The sequence below is a fragment of the Corapipo altera genome, unplaced genomic scaffold (assembly GCF_003945725.1).
Source record: "Corapipo altera isolate COAL_440 unplaced genomic scaffold, ASM394572v1 22b, whole genome shotgun sequence".
NCBI lineage: Eukaryota > Metazoa > Chordata > Aves > Passeriformes > Pipridae > Corapipo > Corapipo altera.
Window position 1 is genome coordinate 10,399,124 of NW_020884876.1, and position 18,771 is coordinate 10,417,894.

Genomic DNA, 18,771 nt, shown 5'->3' on the forward strand with positions numbered 1-18,771 from the left:
TTTTATTTTTTGTCTCACAACAGACTTTTTATATGTTTACTACTTTTTCTTATGATCCCCTGCATGTTCATTTTCCTGACAGGGGTCAGTACCACATAAATAACATGGAATGAAAAGGACAGGTACAGCTATAGAAAAGGAATCTTCATTGATCATATCAAGAGGCCAGAGTTACATGCTGAGAAGTTTGGATTTACCTGGAAAAAGCCTCACTGCCCATTTTTCCCCCTGAGGTTGTGGTAATACAATCAGCTCTACAATCAGCTCTTCATAAACCACTTCGAGCCCGCACTTTAGAGACAGAACTGATCAGGCCTCTACCAGCTTTTATATTTTAACTCTTTTTACTAAGAGGAATTTCAGTATGGGTAATGCTGACGGTTGCAAGTATTTTGTTTATACAGTTGTCTCCATTACTATTATCACAAGAGAAATTTGCATATAAAGGATGAAAATTCTTAAAATCTAAAACCTGTTTCCAGGTTTTATAAAGTAGAAATTCTCTAATGCATGTAAACCCTGCTGTGGTGAAGTGGGCTGGGGCAGGGCAGGTGTTCAACCTATACTTTCATCCAGTACCACCACCTAAATAGCTGTTTGTAGACTTCAGCAGTTTGGGTTTCAGATATGCTGAACTATGCTAGGTTCAGAGAACCTTATGTCTGAACTACTTCAGGGGTGTATCTGCACAGAAACACTGATAGCAGTTACCATACTTAAAACAATTTAGAAAGTCAACAAGGCTAATGTGAGGGTGCAAATCCAACACAAATGTCTCCGTGGTTGATAAAAACTGATCTACTCAGTTAGCACAGTATAATAATTCATTTGAATCTGTGTGAAATTTCATTCAGATAGAAACATCTCACATCAGGCAAATTCGTGCACAGCAATACCAGAGTCACCTGGTTACATGTTTTCAGTTCCTTAACCTTCTAACTCTCCTTAGTTGAGTCGTAATCCTCTGCTCCATTTCTCTGTTGGTATAGTTGTTTAGTAAAAGCTGTTTTCCAGGGTCTTATTTCTTTTCTTTCTGGGCCTTATGCTTCTCTCTACCTGTAGCTACCCATAGTCTGAAAAAACGAACCAATAACTATTTTTGTAATTAGTGCTTCTGAGTCTTCCGCATATAATAAAAGACTAAGAAAGATCTACCTACCAGTGAATCACTTTGGTTTCCAGACCTTTAGTTACAGTGAAATTTTTTATTTCATATGTGTGTGTCTTGTGAAGTAACTGTTTTCATGGGTCTATCAGACTTCTGTGTAAGTAGTACCAGTATTGAATCTGATTCCTAAACTGGTGAATGTGAGAGTCGTTATTAGGTTTCGGGATTTCAGTCAGAAAATCTTTTCCCGGTGTATCTTTCACTAATGTTAGGAGCCATTTTGAATCAAGATCATGTATTTTACCTAAATTGTCAAAAAAAACCAAACCTAAACATGCAAAATATTCCACAATCAAAAAACCCAAACAGACAAACAAACTCAAACAGAACCACGTTGCCCATTAACAAAGAAAAAGTAGTTTTGGACCAATGCAGGCAGTTTGCTTGCACTATAATCACTTTTGCAAATGAATGTCAACATATTAGAACAGATGTTTAAAATCCGTATTTAATGAATGACCAAAATTAAATATCTCAGAATAACATTCACATTATCCTGTATGCTTGGAATAGGGTGCCTCAAATAAATATTAGGCAATGTCTAACAGAGAAGCATATGCAACATCTTTTCTGTCTCCTGAACATTTGCTGCTAAGTAGCAGCCTGAGTTGTATATCTGTTTCTTTCTTTCTTTCCTCGTGTGCTAAAATACTTCTTTCCGAATTTTCTTTGAAAAGATATCTGCAGAAAAAGGACTGTGCCCTTTTTTGTGTATCATCCAGAGTGTTAATGCATTCCAGATTTTCTTTCCTCCTTATCTCAAAGATAAATCATTGTTTCTTTTATGTTCTTCATTTCCAGATGGACAAATGCAAACAGGAATTTTCAAATCCATTCTTTTCCATACATGTACGTCTATACATGTATAGATATATATATGTATCTATGACTATATATGTAGGTATTTATGTGTGTGAGTGTATGCAGACTGTGCTTCATGATGTGAATACTATTCTTGGGTATAATAGAGATATGATTTTATTGGTTCTTCATCTTACAAATTCTATTACCAGTTTCACGGACAAGCATTTTTGCAGCTAGTTTCACATACAAAGGTCAAAGCTGTTTCTCATCCAGCTAACCCTGTTGTGGGGTGTAATTTGCTAAATTAAGAAAGAGTAAGTGAAAAGCTCTTGTCTCAATGTTTGATTTACCTGTGTGGTTAGAGAATGAGAACCGAGTTTGAGTTTAAGGTATTTATGATAAATTATTAAATTACATGTTATGGTAAGTCCAGTCTGAGATTTTCAACTTCAAGTTTGCTAGCTGTAAGCAAGATTCAAACAAAGTTTGCCCAAAATCTCACTACATGCTCACATTATTTTCCCATGTCTGGACCCCCACTACTTACTTAGCAAGGGTTTGCTCCATAGATTCAAATAGGCACCACTTTTAGCTGGTGCACGTGCTGATAGGAGTTTTTCTCTGATCTTGTAAATTGGATGAGTAATGAATAAAATGTTTACAGTGGCTTCATTAAACAGTACTACGTTAACTGCATTATGATCTCCTACTAAATTCTAGTGGCTTCTCAGGGACAACACAAAACAGGTTGAGGATCACTGGTAACAGGAATCTAAAATTAAAAATGTCAAACATATAATTATTTTGTACATATGACTTCAGACTAACTTCCTTTCCTTTCCCCCTCATATCTTGTAATTAAAAGCTAATAATAGAAGGCATGGATAGAAAATGGTACTTTTATTAAATGTGCATTCAAAATAAAACAACTTTTTTTACTAGAGAATAATGAACATTTCTTTTGAAGGTTTTTATACTGAGTGACAAAATATGCCCCTGACTTCTTTTTCTGGTTTTTGTGGTCCCCAAAAACGCAGTAAGAGGGAGAGAAAGTACACACTGAAGAAAAGGAGCCTTAAGTGACACATTTATTTTTCATAACAGGCAATTTTTTCAATTCAGGGGCAGAGTAGAGCAGTTGTTTTACCCTACAGCAACCTTTTAATTCTGGGTTTGAGAATGCTTTCCTGAAGAAAGTATTCACATAACAGTATGTGGTAGGCATACTTTTGAATTGAATGTATCTATATACATACATATTTATACATATATGTTTGTGTGTATGTGTGTGTATCAGGTAATTTGAGATTCTTTAAACTTTAAAATCAAAATTTACCAAATTCATTAATTAATAAAACCTTTGTGCTTCTTATGCATTATTAATCATTATCACTGCAAATAGCAAACTGATTGTCAATAAAATCATATCCTGAATTAGCTGTAAACATACAATACCTTGAAGCTGATGCTGTGTGGTTATCGCATGATGGCTGTGGTCCATAGGTAATGAGGCTTGAGTGCTCTTTGGTAAGAGAAATGAGAACAAAAGCAACCTTGTCCTCTTTTTTAAGTTCATCATCGATATTTTATGCCTCTTGCTACCTCCACTCAAAAGGGATCTCAGATGCTGCTTCATTTGATACTTAGCCACCCTTTTTGTAAGTTAGGCAGGGTGTTCTACCTACCTGCAGTCCCTTATATTTATCTTGTTCATTGTTCTTTACCTCAGAATTGCAGTTTCTGAGACTTAGATGGCTTCTCCATGTCACTGCACATGGCTTTGCTTACACCTTTGCTGATTACTTTGCTCCCATACTTGGATCAGATGCTTGTATATTATGGTTATTGTACCACCAGAGCATCACAAAAGTTGTATATACTGTTGCTGGTAGCACTATTTTAATAGGTTTATATTTGCATTCAAGGCCAGTCATAAATAAAATTATTCTTTTTAGTGTGGTTTTAATTTGCAGGTTTCACAGACCTTTGCTTTGAGTACAATGACATCTTCCCCCTCCGCTTGTTTTACTTTTTGCCCTAACAGTGCTCATGCCATTCCTGTATGAGGATAGGTTGAGTTTAGAATCCTAAGTCTGCTGTAGAGTAGTTAGAAACCCATTTAAAATGTACTGGATCTGGCTAAGATGAAGTTAATTTTCCCCATAGCAGCCCTCATAGAGCCCATATTGGGTGATAAAAAGGACTGTAGTGGATTGGCCTTGGCACCCACTGAAGTCACTTCGTGAATCCCCTCCTCAGCTGAACAGGGGAGAGAAAATAGGACAAACAGCTTGTGGGTTGAGATAAGGGCAAGGAAAGATCACTCAACAGTCATTGTCATGAACAAAATGAGACTCAACTTGGGGAAATTATTTTTTTACCAATCAAATCAGAGTAGATAATGAGAAATGAAACCAAATGTTAAAACACCTTCCCCACACTACTCTGCTCTTCATTTTGCTCTTAATTTCTCTACCTCTTCCCCCTAGCTGTACAGGGAGACAGGGAAGGGTGTTGTGGTCAGTTTGTCACATGTTCTTTCTGCCAGTCCTTGCTCCTCAGGGGGAAGTCTCCTCACTCTCTTCCCCTGCTCCAGTGTGGGGATCCTACCATTGGAGATAGTGCTCCATTAACTTCTCCATTGTGAGTCCTTCCCATGGGCTACAGCTCTTCACAATCTATTTCAATGTGGGCCCCTTTCCACGAACTGCAGTCCTTCAAGAAAAGCCTGCTCCAGTGTGGCTCCCCCATGGAGTCACAAGTCCTACAAGGAAACCTGTTCCAGTATGGGTCCCTCCCTCCATGTGTCAGCAGGTCCCTGACAGGACCCTACTCCAGTGCAGGCTTCCCACAGGGTCACAGTCTTCTTTCAGGAATCCACCTTCTCCAGCTCAGGTCTCCTCCATGGACTGCAGGTGGATTTCTGCATTCCTATTGACCTCCATGGGCTGCAGGGGCACAGCTGCCTCACCACTGTCTTCATCATGGGCAGCAGGGGAATCTCAGCTCTAGCGCCTGGAGCACCACCTCCCCTTCCTTCTCCACTGACCTGGGTGTCTGCAGGTCTGTTCCTCTCATGTATTCTCAGTCCTTATTTCTCTCTCTGCAATTGCATCTGGGCAATATCTTTTTTGTCTTCTTAAATATGTTATCACAGAGGCCTTACCTTCTCTGTTTGGTTCACCTTCAACCAGCAGTGGGTCAGTCTTGACTCTGTTGGACATGGGGGAAGTTTGTGGCAGATTCCCACAGAAGTTACCCCTGTAGCCACACCTACTACCAAAATCTTGGCGTGCAAGCACAATGCATTAAGAAATGTATTTTATTCCACTAAAGACTTTTACCTTTAGTGATACACAGAACAGTTTGGTTATAAGGAACAAACTGTCACAGAATATTTTCTGATAAAGTTGGTCAAAACATATTTCTTGTCTTGCTCAAAATATTAGCTCACTCAAGATTTCTCATCAAGGTTAAGTCAGTCCATCGTTTATTATAAATTTTGAGCACAGCATAACTGTAAAAGTTCTTTCATTTTAAGCCCAGAGTCTCCCACTAAAGTCCATAATTCCAATGTAAATGGGAGTGTTTACTTGGTTTAGAAAACAGACTAAGCTGCCCTGTGTATAGGTGAATTTACACTAGAGATTTTGTCAGTATGATTATTTAATCAAAAATCACATACCATCCAATTATTATTCTGCTAGTGACCATTTTCTATACTGGTCTGACTTAATTCATTTTATTGGCAAGTAGAGCAAAGGAGTCAGCGCTCCCTGTTGCTATATATTCATGGACTGCAGCCATAAAAGTCCATTCAATCATCCAACATATTTTTTTTTGTGTGTAATGTAAGATTTCAAATTAATTCCTGCTTGAGTTAGAGCAGCATGGGGGAATCAATCTGCATTTAGGAATTTAAGAATAGTGAATGCTTATCACCTGATAAAGATGTGTCTTGTGCTACTCTTAAAACTATCTTATTTATAATTTTAATATATCTAGCTGCAACTGCAAGTCTCATGCATTTTCTTCCAATAGACTGAAGAAACTTCTCTTGCCAATCAGCTGTCCCCTTTAATTATTAATTTTAGTTACTAACAACATGAGTTCTCCAATTATTTCTTTATTTCTGATGTTCTTCTTTTAACCTGTTCCATTTATACCATGTCTGATGGAGCTCCCAAAGTAGCTGTTACTAACCTAAAATTACAGCAGTCTAAGATCTAAGCCAAGAAAGTCTGGAGATTTTCCAGAGATATTAGAGCACAATAGTTTTATTTATGTATCTACAGATTATATTATTCCTATGAGTTACAGCATGAGTCAATGTTTATTCTCAATTTATTATTCAACTTACTCCAAGTGTTGAGTACTCAGACCTCTGCTTCACATGATAGTGTCCATCCTGCTGCAAATGAAGCCTAATTTTTCTTTTGTATATTTTTGACTGACTGTATGCTTAGCTGTACTTAATATTTTTCATTAGATGGATCAAAGTTTATTAAGAAACTGACTTTATAATACCAGTAAATGGTCTTTTTCGACCATATTTGTCTTAGCTTTCTCAATAAAGAATAATGCTTTGGGAGCAGACTGGATAACAGACAACAGTAAAACAAATAACCTAAATACAGCACCTGATATTTTCACAAGAATAGAACAGAAAAACAGAAATGTAATCATTAATGGAAAAAATGTACAATTAGAATTAGAATTTTTCCTGGCACACACAAACCCTTCTCCTTTTTAACCTTACGTTAGCTACATTTCTCCTTGTGAATTTCTAATTTTCTTTCGAATTTCTAGTTTTCTTTCAAATTCCTAATTTCTGATCATCATTTTTTCATTTGTAACACAGACATGTCTTAATTGATTATTTAGCTCCAGGTCCCCTCCCCTAATCACCAAATATTCTGACCTGGAAGGGACCCACAAGGGTCATCATGTCCAACTCTTAAGTGAATGGCCCATACAACCTTGGCGTTATTAGCACCAGGCTGTAACCAACTGAGTTATTTCCCTGTGTCAAAAGTAACAATTTTTTAGTAAGGAAGTTACCATTTATAACTTGTCTGTTTTCAATTAACATTTTAGTCTGATCTCTGAGCTACAGCCAGTATTTTAAAGATGCACCGAATTTCTCTTTCACAGGCCAAGTTCTGTAAATTGCCAGTTACAAAGTCAGTCACACTCTTCAATGGAGCAATTTGGTGGTCTGTGTCAGTTAAATGTATTTCCAAATTAATAGAGTAAATTCATTAGTCATTTATTGTTTCTGAGCTATAATTGCATACTTTTCCAAAGTGCTCTCCTTTTCTTTCTGCCTACTCAGTTCTTCCCTCCTTCAGAACTGTGAAGTTGATTCAAGGATAATCTATGATGATAACATTACTTGCAAAGTCTATAAAATAATTTTTCTAGCTTCAGTGACAAGTATTTTACTTATATATGGAATATTGTATATAGACTATATATAATAAATATTTAAATAAAACATATATGGGGTAGATTCAGTTCCTGATTAAAACAGTATATTTAGGTCCATACATGTAGTTTTCTACCTCTGTGCTAAATATACAGTAATGTACTACCCAAAATGGCCCAAGAGGATGATGTCAGTGGTCTCTAAGAGCCTTCAAATCATTCAAGGCATCCACACAGGTCTGACATGGTATTCAGAGGAAATCCATTCTTAAATGACTCTGTGAAGCCCCTAGAAAATACAGTCAGGGCGTACTGGGTACACAGTGTGCTGAGATTTCAGCTACCATAAACAATGGAGGTTTGTTTCAGTTGCCTGCAGACAGGTGTCCAGTGCCACCTGAGATACTCTAAGCTCTCTTTTCCTCATATTGTAGAAATCTGTGTTTTAAAGTGTAGAACAATGAAAGCTAGAATGAAACTCCTAATCATCCAGGTTCTCCTTTTCTGGAGGGAGGTTCTACTTTTTTGCTGTATTTTCCCTTCATTTAAAAGCATTTCAATCACTTTTGAAACAGAAAGTACATTCATTTTTCTTAGGTTGAATTTGTATTGGCAAAATTTATACATCATTATTTCCACGGCATTTTAACAATAATTTCTCTGCAATTATAAACTCCTTGAATAAATGGTTCTTAGTTACATAAATGACTGATATTGTCTCCTTTGAACACACATTTTACCAGCACCAGAAAAAAAAGTGTTTTCAGTGGAAGAAAATTGTGCATCTTGACTGTGGTCTTTTTGCTTTATTGATGAATACCTCCAAAAGTTATTTATATACTTTAATTTTCAAATAAAAGCTCTTGAGTAATGTAGCAGTGCCTTAGAAACAGCAGTTCAAGATTAATTTCTAATTTCAATTTCCTGGAGATGTTACTTTTTTAGGTAATGAAAACTGTCTTTTCTTACCTTATGTCAATAGGATTTTTTCATATTATAATTTTTGCATTTCAAATTCAGAATTTTCTTCATATCTCCATGTTTGCATTTTAATTGGATGAGACTATCTAGCAGATTAGAATAAAAATGCCAATTTGTACTTATAACCTTATTATTTAAAAACTCCTAAGAACTGTATGACTTTGGCATTACTGTGATGCTGTTTTTTCACTATACAACCAAGATAGACGGAGTGCATTTACGGCTATTTGGAGTGTTTGACAAATACTAAAGGAAAATTGCTATATAAGCAATGTATAAATACAGTCAAGTAATTTATTTCTCATTTTCTAAGAAGCAATTTGATAAGAAAATGTTTGCAGAATTAAGTGAACAGCTGCATTATACATGTTAGTAAACAGACTGGATTATTTCCTTCTTTCTCCTTCTGATAAGCAACTTTGCACTTCCCAAGGTGTGACTTTATTGGTGTATGAATAATTCAGTTTTTTCAACTAACTTATCTCAAGAAGGAGTGCTATCCAATTCTTTCCCTTTTGTGCTATGCCCTTTGTCAGTTCCTCCTTATGAACTAAATTGTTGAAATATAGACAAAAGGGAGAGAAAAATTCCTCAAGGCACAGTGAGTGAAACAAAGGAGTATTCATTTTGCAGAAGTCATTCTTGATTTATTCTTGACAGGTGTAATTGAATTAGATTTCTAGAGGAAATAGCAAATGTTGATCAGAGATGACAAGCACCTTTTGACAGCTTTTTGTAGCTTCAGCATGCTGTATGAGTAATTCAGTAACATAGGAATGGACATAATATTACTGAATTCATTAGTTAAGGTTGACATCCATGCTTGTCAAATCTGAATCAAAATTCAGATTGAAAGTATAGTAGTTCATATAAACAATGCTACATCATCATTTGTGAAAATTCTGTAATGGAGTGTCCCAGAGAGAGCTGGAATCCAGTACACATGCACAAGTATTTTTAATAAATTGACTTATTTTCTGTGAAATGACAATTCAGGTCAACATGGGTGCATGCAATATAAAAGGTTGGTATCATTGATTTCATGCTTAGATTTTCACGTAAATTGTTTTTATTTGAATGAGAAAAAACAAGATGCTTTTTTAAACATTTTAACCATGTGTGCAACAAATAAAAAAAAGTAAGTCTCACAGAGCTATTACACATAGTGAAGTCATTATATCACAGTATTAATATTTAAGTGGAAATTAGAGTTGCACTGGTCATTTGCCTCAGCTTGTGACTTTAAAAATGTGTGCATCAAGACGTCTACAATGCATTTGGACACATAAGGAAGTAGGCTGGTTTAAAGACTTTCTTTGGATAACAGTTATATGAAGCTATACTCCTAAGAAATAAGCTATCTTTTTTGGTGGCCATAATAAAATAGTGCCCTGCTTGTTGATAAAGCTTGTTTGAAAGTTCTTTTTCTTAGTCTTATCTTTTCTTATTTTTGGGTTATTCTGGAACCAAAATGATTTCATATTAAAAAAATGTCTGTATTCCTTAAATTTCAGAACTCCCAAGGCCTATGTTATATATATTTGATGGTGATTAACTGTATACACTAATTTGGCATATATAATATCATATTAAAAGTCAAATGAAAACATTCGGCAGCACAGACTGTCAAAAGTCTTTGAACATGTTCACACATACATTTTACAATTCTTTCTACATACTTTCAACTGCTTAAAAGTTGACCTTACAGAAAGCCTTTGGGGTAAAATATGTGAATGTTAATAATCCCTTAAAAACTTATTTACATTATAAACTCTTAAAGCTTCAAAGGAACTGTCACAGACTCCTCTCCCAAACATTTCAGTCCTATGTCCATTCATCATTTGCTTTTATCATGCAAATTCTCAGAGAGAGAGAAAATTCCAGGCTGAATGAAAGACATTGGCACTTGGAACAAGTGTGGTTTTTTTCCAGTGAGTAATGTTCTTTGATTTCAGCCTTTGTTAAAATAATTTCAATCATAGTCTTATAGACTCTACTTATAAAAAGCCATGAATTTCATGTGAGTTGTGTAAAGTTAATATTATCAATCTCGGTATGACACAGCCTTGCCAGGGATTCCAATTAGGAGAGGAGCTCAGAATTGCTTTACACAGATTGAGAGACACAGCTTCTTCAATGAAAAGTTTACATTCCAATTCTAATCACAAAACTATAAGTGAGTATAACAGAATGTAGGAGAAAAGTGGTGATGAAAAATGATTAGAGTTGCTGAAAACTATTTATTGGAACACTTTTCACTGGAAATTGTTTTTGAATCACACTCTTAGTGAGATTTTGCTGTCTGAGATGAAATTTATGTTGCTAGCACTTTTTAAATTAAACTTCTCATAAAAACCTCAATGAAAGTATTCTATATTACAGTTTGTTTTGTAATTTCTTTCATATTTTTGCGTTCTTTATTATAGTATATTTATTCTTTAGTATATTTACTAGTATATTCTTTAGTAGATTTACTTTATTATTTCTACATTTTGTAAGTTAATTATAACAATATACAGCACTTAATACTACTCCTAAATACCATAATAAATAGCTTAAATGTGTTACTGGCTTTTATGTTATCTTCTATTTCTTCAGCATTAACTTAATCAAAGTATCTATTTTTCTAGATTAAGATCTCTTCTGTTCATGGAATGTTAGATCACTTCGTTAGAGTGCAAACAAGAGTTCTGATCTAGAAAATAAGATAAGCTCTCCAGGTACTGAATGGAGGCATGGCTGTTTCAAATAACATATATATCAGTTCAGAATGTTTCCAAGATGTTAGAATTATGCCATGCAACAGCTTTGCTGAACCCACATTGTTAAGAATTTGGTCTCAAACATAAAAAGATCAAAGTTGTGGCAAAAGCACATACAAATTCTACTTACCTTCCTCTACAGATGTACAGATCCTAGAAAATTCTTGCTGTTCCGACCTTCCTTTTAGAAACCTTTCAGTAGAAAATAAATAAGAGAGAAAAAAATTCTAAAGGAAGAGCATTGCTATATGTTCTCTGCTTATAGTCACATTTTTCTCTGATTGTCACACAGCAGAAGTGTATTTGGATCATATTTTATTGTTTTATTGCTGTATCTTAGAAGATAAAATTGTATTTAAAATCTCTTATACACTTATCAGAAAGTGGACAATTAAGCAAAATTTAAACCCCTGCATTATCCTAAAGGTATCATGCACTGCATAAGAACTATTTTGTAGAAATCTCATAGAAACAGTCGTATTTTGTGACAAGAAATAAAAAAGAAGCATATTTGGTTTTACATTCCTCTAATTCATAAAAGATTTATGAATGAAGACATAAATCATGTAGCACACCTACCAAAAAAACCCCACTTTTAAAGGAAGTAGTTTAAAGTGAAACAAGCTCATCATAGAAAGATAGTTGTGATTTCAGTATAAGTAAATTTAGTATGATGGGCCAAAATTAGAGATAAATAAATCAGCTTACTCTGACTGCTTTTGATCTGAAAGTTCCTTGCAAGCATCTAGTCACAAAATTCAGCATTTGGAGCATTCTTTAGAGTCTAGGTGTACTGTGTGAACACATAGATGTGAATTCTATTCACTATAGGAAACTCTCATAGCAATGGATTAGCATAAGTTTTCTAAAATTCCAGATGGTAAGAAAATAGTATAGCTATTTTTAGTCACATTTTATTTCTGATTAAAAAAATAGTTTATCTAACAGAATACTATGATTTAGAATGTATTTATTAGGGTTATAAGGTTCATCTACTTTCGACTTATCTGAGAAAAAACATGTGCGACTTTTGACATCAGCAGTATCATTGCAGTGTGATCACTTTTTATGATTTCTGTATTCGGTACTAGGGAATAACATTTGCTATATTTTAGAATTTGTTTTATCGTCAGTGATTGCTGAGACATAATCCTAATTTTTTTAACATTTTTTTAAGATCTAAACTTATGTTACTTTTAATTGCTAGAATATACCACTCAAAGTGAGTGATGGAAAAACTGAAACATCACTCAGGAAAGGAAAACTGGAAAAAATAGTTTAAAGGAATAAAAAGGACTAAAAGGGAGAGGTAGTATTATAAGAGCAAACACCTCTGAACTACAAACACTTTTGAATAAAGAGATCTTCAGAGCTGCAGTGTGCATGCTGAAGTTCAATATCAAAGAAAAATGTTCTTCTTCTGAGCACATCTAGTGCCTGACTTTGCCTGAGTATTGGTTGAAAAGAGAAATGAGCAGTTTTAGAATATGCAAATGTAGCTATATTGCAGCTTTGAACATATTGACCATTGTTCTTTTTGTGGGACACTACATTAGGATTGATTAATAAGGCTTGCTGGAAAGTATTCTGTTAGTAACAAATAATTAGTAGAAGTTCTTCTGTATCTCTGTACTCTCCATTCATTTTGTCAAATTTGAATGCCTCTTAATTTAGCCCTGGATTCCCCATTCATTCTCAGTTTACTTTTCTGGGTAGAAGTACATGCACATTCATCAGATTTCAGATATGGTGCATCCTACTGCCAACTGTTCTTAGTTTTGAAAAGTATTTTGGGGTCAATGAGCCATATTCTGTGTTTATGATGGGTACATTAAATATTTTTGTCATTTGTATCAAAATGGTTAGTACTGGTTCTGAATATTTTAATTTCTTCATCTCTCCTGCAGCATATATTTCCCCAGTAAATAAAGCTGTAATATTTGTTATGGTTTTAGGTGTTAAAACCAAAGATGTGAAAGCAGATCTCATGCAAAGAATTCAAATAAAATTCTCCATTCCAATCACAGCTCCAACTGTGCAGTTAGTAGGGCGGCAGACAGAACACGGGCAGTGACAGAAGGCAGTGCAATGAGTGGAATTGAAAAGAGATCTAAAACCAGGAGTACCCTTTCTCCAGTACCAGAAGTACCAGCTAGAGCAAAGGAGCTGCTACAGTACCTGTAAACTTTGGAACATGATGTGGGATTTGTACAGTAAATCCCTTCCCAATTGCCTCATGTCACCTTTTCCCTAATGAAATCCAAAGAATGCTTGTTTACTTGTTTAAGGTTCATGCAGGTCTAGACTGTCACATCAAGATGACTCTCCACCTAACTGTTTCCTATACTACCACTTCAGTCAGTAAATATTTTTTCAGCAAGACTTCTTAATGTGAGCAATTGATTCAGTTACTACACTCACATAATGGAACAAGAAAAGAAAATAAATTTTAAAATTAAAAAATAAAATTATCTCTCACGCTTTAGCCTAAAAATTACTAGAAATTTTCAATAAAATAAATTTTATGCCGCAGCGGGTGACAAAATGTCAGAATATGTCTTCAGAAAGTTAACACATCCAAGAAGTCTCTATCTTCATACCCTGTAATTTTAAAATTATTTCCACAGCACTTGGAATTGAGGTAATGATACTTGAACTGAATGTGAGCAAACTGACAGGAAAACACATTGAGAGACGGAGGAAAAACTATATACACCTTTGACAGTAGTGTGGCACAATGTCAGATTTTGACTCTTAAAGAGTTACTGTACAGAACAGTAATTGTTAAACAGTTCCACAATGTATTGATAACTTTGTCTACCTTGTTTTACTTATTTTGAATCAATGTAATTTCATAGCAGCTATCAAAAAGAGAATTTACCTCTACCTTTATAATTTCTTTTTCCTCCAAGACATTTTTCAAATGGACCAATAATAACTAAATAAATTCAATTTTCAAGTGAGGTTATTATAAATGAATAATTAATAACTGATAATTATTTCTACCAGTGTGTCCAGAGTTAAAATGCCTGAAGTACACACAATATCTGAGCCTCTGATGTGCAAAGGTTTCAGCCAGCAATTGACTTTCAGAATTAATTGACACACTCTTTAAAATAAACTCTTAAATGAGTATAAATGCTTCCCAATAAAATATATTTGTCTTTCAATACCCATGGGTTCAGACAGTTTTAATAAATGTGATAGCATCTATGAGGCCCAGAAGTTCAGCAGTTCTGTTTCTTGGTTTGTCTCTTAGTTACATCTTTACTGCCCTCATGAACACAGATTCTTGACTTCAACATCAATTTGTCAAAGCTGGGCAGCTTAGTTTAGCCAAACTATCTGTAGCCATTCAGTGTGAACATGAATTTCCCTGTGAAGACAACTAGCTATTTCTCTCCTGCACAGAGAATGCTCTGGTTGAGAATTCAGACTAGAAGAAAACATTAATGGGATATGGACCTCAGGTCTGACCCCTCAGGTTGGTCTCAGGTCCCAACATGGGCCTGAACTAATAGGGCAATAAGGATATAGATGAACCTATAACTAAGCAGAAAAATTACTACTATGATGATAAAGTTATAACTGAAAAGGAAAATATCAGACAAGTAGAAACTTTTACTACTTTTTTTTTTTTCTTACCATGGAAGAAAAGTCGTAGAAGTTGCCTAAAAGTTTTACTTGTTTATTTTGATTCTTCAACTTCTGATCTTTGCAGAGACCAAAAACCTAAAAATCATGTGAAATGGAACATATTGAAGAAAATTGTAACAAATGTTATGCGTGAAATGGTTAATAAGTATGAATACATTTTTGCTCCAGACTAGTGTATCTGTCCTCTACAGTAAAGTGTTGAAGATATTCTGCTGTGGAACTTAGTTTCCTACTTCTAAAACCAATAAAATCAGACTTTCTGGTAAAAATCCTCAGCAGCTTATTCCTGTGTAAGTACCTGTTGGAAGAGCTTGTACATCACTTCTTTGATTCATTATTTACACGGGTTATTTCAAGGTACTAATATTACTGGCTCAAGAGACTTTAATAATACACCATATTCACTTTCAAAATCAAGTTATGTTCTTACCAAGAAATCATTTTTCTGCTCTCTTTGTAAGGGAAATTTATAGAATTCTGTAAGAACAGCTAAAACATCACACTGGGATGGCAGAATGAGGAATTAATGTGCCAAACTGTTGGGGGAAGGGGAGAAGAGATTGGAGTGTGGCTTTCTCATCCTGGTCCTATTACAAGCTAACATACAACTTAAAACCCACAAAAAGTAGCTACAGGCCTTTCTGAAATTCACCGTGAAACATGTCTGTTGAAAAAAAAAAGAAAAGAAGTTTTGTACAACAGTATTAGCCAGTGATCCATATTCAAATGCACATTATGAAGTTCATTGGAGGTTATCTGAAATGTAATGGCCTGTGATGCACAATACAACAGACTAGATGATGTCTTCTGTCCTTGTGTACTTCGAATCAATAAAATTAATACTTTCAAATGAAAGTGCAGATCTCCAGTGATGTTAATATGCTCATGAACTTCCAAGGATACAGTATTTAAAATAACAGTTCCTTCTTCCTAATTTAATATAAAAAATGCACTCGTCTTCTGAAATATATAAGGGCAAAAATCTGCTCCTGCTGACTTTACTGGAAATGCTGAAATTAATTACAATAAAGTCAAAACTTTAGCCCAAATCTCTAGCTCCCATGGTTGAAAATAATATAAACCCTGAAGTTCTAATGTTAGAGAAGGAATTTGTCTCCTGTTCTTTGAAAGCAACATCTAAGAACAGATGTGTAAAAAAAAATGAATTATATTTTTTAAATACAGTATTTTTTAATAAATCTATAGAATTAAATGGACTGACTGAAAGCCTTTGGCTGCCTAGACTTTACATGTGATCAAAGGAATCAATAAGTTGTGTAACAACTCTGGTGCCCTGGTTTCAGTCAGGACAGAGTTAATTTTTGCAGCAGCTGAGGAGGTGTGGCTGTGGTTGCCTTTAAGAGATTATTCGATACAATTTTACCGAATTGCTAGGAGCAGAGGGAAGAGACTCTCTCTCCTTTCAGAGGAGATAGGCTTCCCTTTCTGGTCAGAAAAAACTGGGGTTTTGCTGGCTGCAGTTGCATCAGGTTTGGTCAGACTCAGTGAGCATTTTGCATGTAAATCACCCTTTGTGTACACTTTTGTTATTAATATTGTTGCTGTTACTATTAGTTTTTCTTATGTCATTGAAGTTTCCAGTAAATTGTTTTTATCTCAACCTGTTATCTCAGTTTTTTGTATCTCCCCATGGAGGTGGGAGGACAGTGAACAGGAGTGGGGGGCACTAAATTAGGGGGTGCCGCTCCTAAATCACAGCATCCAGTAAGGAGAAACTGGTAATTGTTATTATGTTAGGAAAAGTGTAAAGCTGGAGAAAGATTTATAGCAGATTTTTTGAAGGATCATCTGGCGTGATCTTGTCTTATTAGAAGATGCTGACGCAGAAAATAGAGGAACTCTGATGACCAAGTTAAGAGATCTGTAAATATAGAAAAGAAGTCAGAAAAAATGGATGATACACAGGGCTACAGAACAAAGAACAGAACAATTAACAACATTAAAATAGAAAAATAGAGAAAAAAGACCTACAGATTATTGCTGAAATTGGCAAGAACTGAGAACTGAGTTAACAGCACAAAGAAAGAGAACCAATATTATATGAGTAAAATAGAAAAGTAACTCAAGCCTATTACAGGGAAGTCAAGATGAAGACAAGAAGGAAAAGCAGGGAGGGGAAGAGACTAGAAATAAAAAAGAGAAAAGAAACACAATTATTTAAATTTAGTGCTACGTTAGCAAGTGACTACAAATGGGTTCTGGAGTAGTACAGCAGTAAGAACCACACAGCCTTCATTAATGAAGACCATTTTGCTAAGCTCAACTTGTAAACCATTTTCTAACTAAAAAAACCCAACATCAAACCAAACCACCACTACCACCACCAAAACCCCCACAAAACTTCAGTTGTTCTTAATAGCAGCAAATGATTCTGTGGATCGCATTCATGACTGGTGAGATGAAAATTGAACTTACCTTCACTTGTCCTTCTTACCTGTCTTTCAATCCAGTTAGTGTCATTAATTTGTAGCCCAGATTCTGCTGAGCGTCTGATATGCATGTCCTAAAGATTCTTCACTGGATTTACACTTAAGTCACTATCTAAAGTAGATGTATTAACATTAAAATTTTATGGAATATATATTGTGGAGTCTTGAAGTTTTAACAGAGCTGTCTTGTCAGTCTTTTGTAGATTCATTGGCAGTTGGTAGTCCTTTGTAGTTGTGTTGGCAACCTTGTTCTTTTTATACCTTTTCATTTTCGCTAAGGGTAATTAACCTCTCTGCATGGTGACAGGTTTCAAAAAATGTGACGTTATTAATGACCACCATGATTCTATAAGAAATGCAAAAGATCAAATTCAGTAGGAAATCTCAATCAAGGCAAAAATCATAAGATGTTAAGCTAGAGTCTCTAATCTCTTCCAAAAAGATTTGGAAGAAAAATAACATAACCTTCATCAAAATTCCATGAGAACACTACTATTTTCCTAGGATATATTGCAATAAAACACCTTGCAAATACTTACGATCTGCTTAGGTATACAGGGAATATCTTGATTGCTGCCAGTTTCATTTAGCAAGAATCATTAAGATATCCTGCAAGAACATAGAAGAAAAAAGTTATTTTAACACAATTCAGATATGCAGATGTATATTTGTCAGTAGAATTTTGATAGCAGCATTGCAATCAGCTGTTTTATTTATGTTTTACATAGCAAAACTCGATAGACTGTTCTACTATGAAGCTGCCTTAGAAAGATGTATCTATCTACAGAAGTGATAATGTTTGTCTGTCTTACTCATTTTAGTAGATTTCATACTACCCTAATGTAGTGAGTTGACCATGGCTGGATGCTAGGTACCCACAAAAGCCTCTCTCTCACTCCCCTCTGCAACTGGACAGAGGAGACGAAATACAATGAAGGATTCATGAGTTCAGATAAGGATCAGGACAGGGGATATTAATTAAATTTATTACTAAAAGAATCAGAACAGGAGAATGAGAAGTAAAACAAATCTTAAAAATACCTCCCCCCCACCCCTCCCACATTCCAAGTTCTACCTCCTCCTCCTGCTGCAGTGAAGGGAGGCAGGGAATGGGGGTTATGGTCAGTTGTTGTTTCTGCCACTACCAGGGAGAGGAGTCCTTAACCTGCTCCTCATGGGGTTCCTCCCATGGGAGACAGTCCTTCACGAACTTCTCCAGCATGAGTCTATCCCATGATAACAGTTCTTCACAGACTGCTGCCATGTGGGTCACTTTTCCACGGGGTGCAGTCCTTCAGCGTGGGTACACCAAAGGGCCACAAGTCCTACCAGGAAAACCTACTCCAGCATGGGCTTCTCTCTCCACGGGTCAGCAGGTCCCTGGCAGGTCTCTGCTCCATCATGGGTCTCCCATGGGGTCACAGCCTCCCCTAGGCATCCATGTGCTCCAGTGTGGGCTCTTCCAGAGGCTGCAGGTGTATCTCTGCTCCTCCATGGTCCTCCATGGGCTGCAGGAGCACAG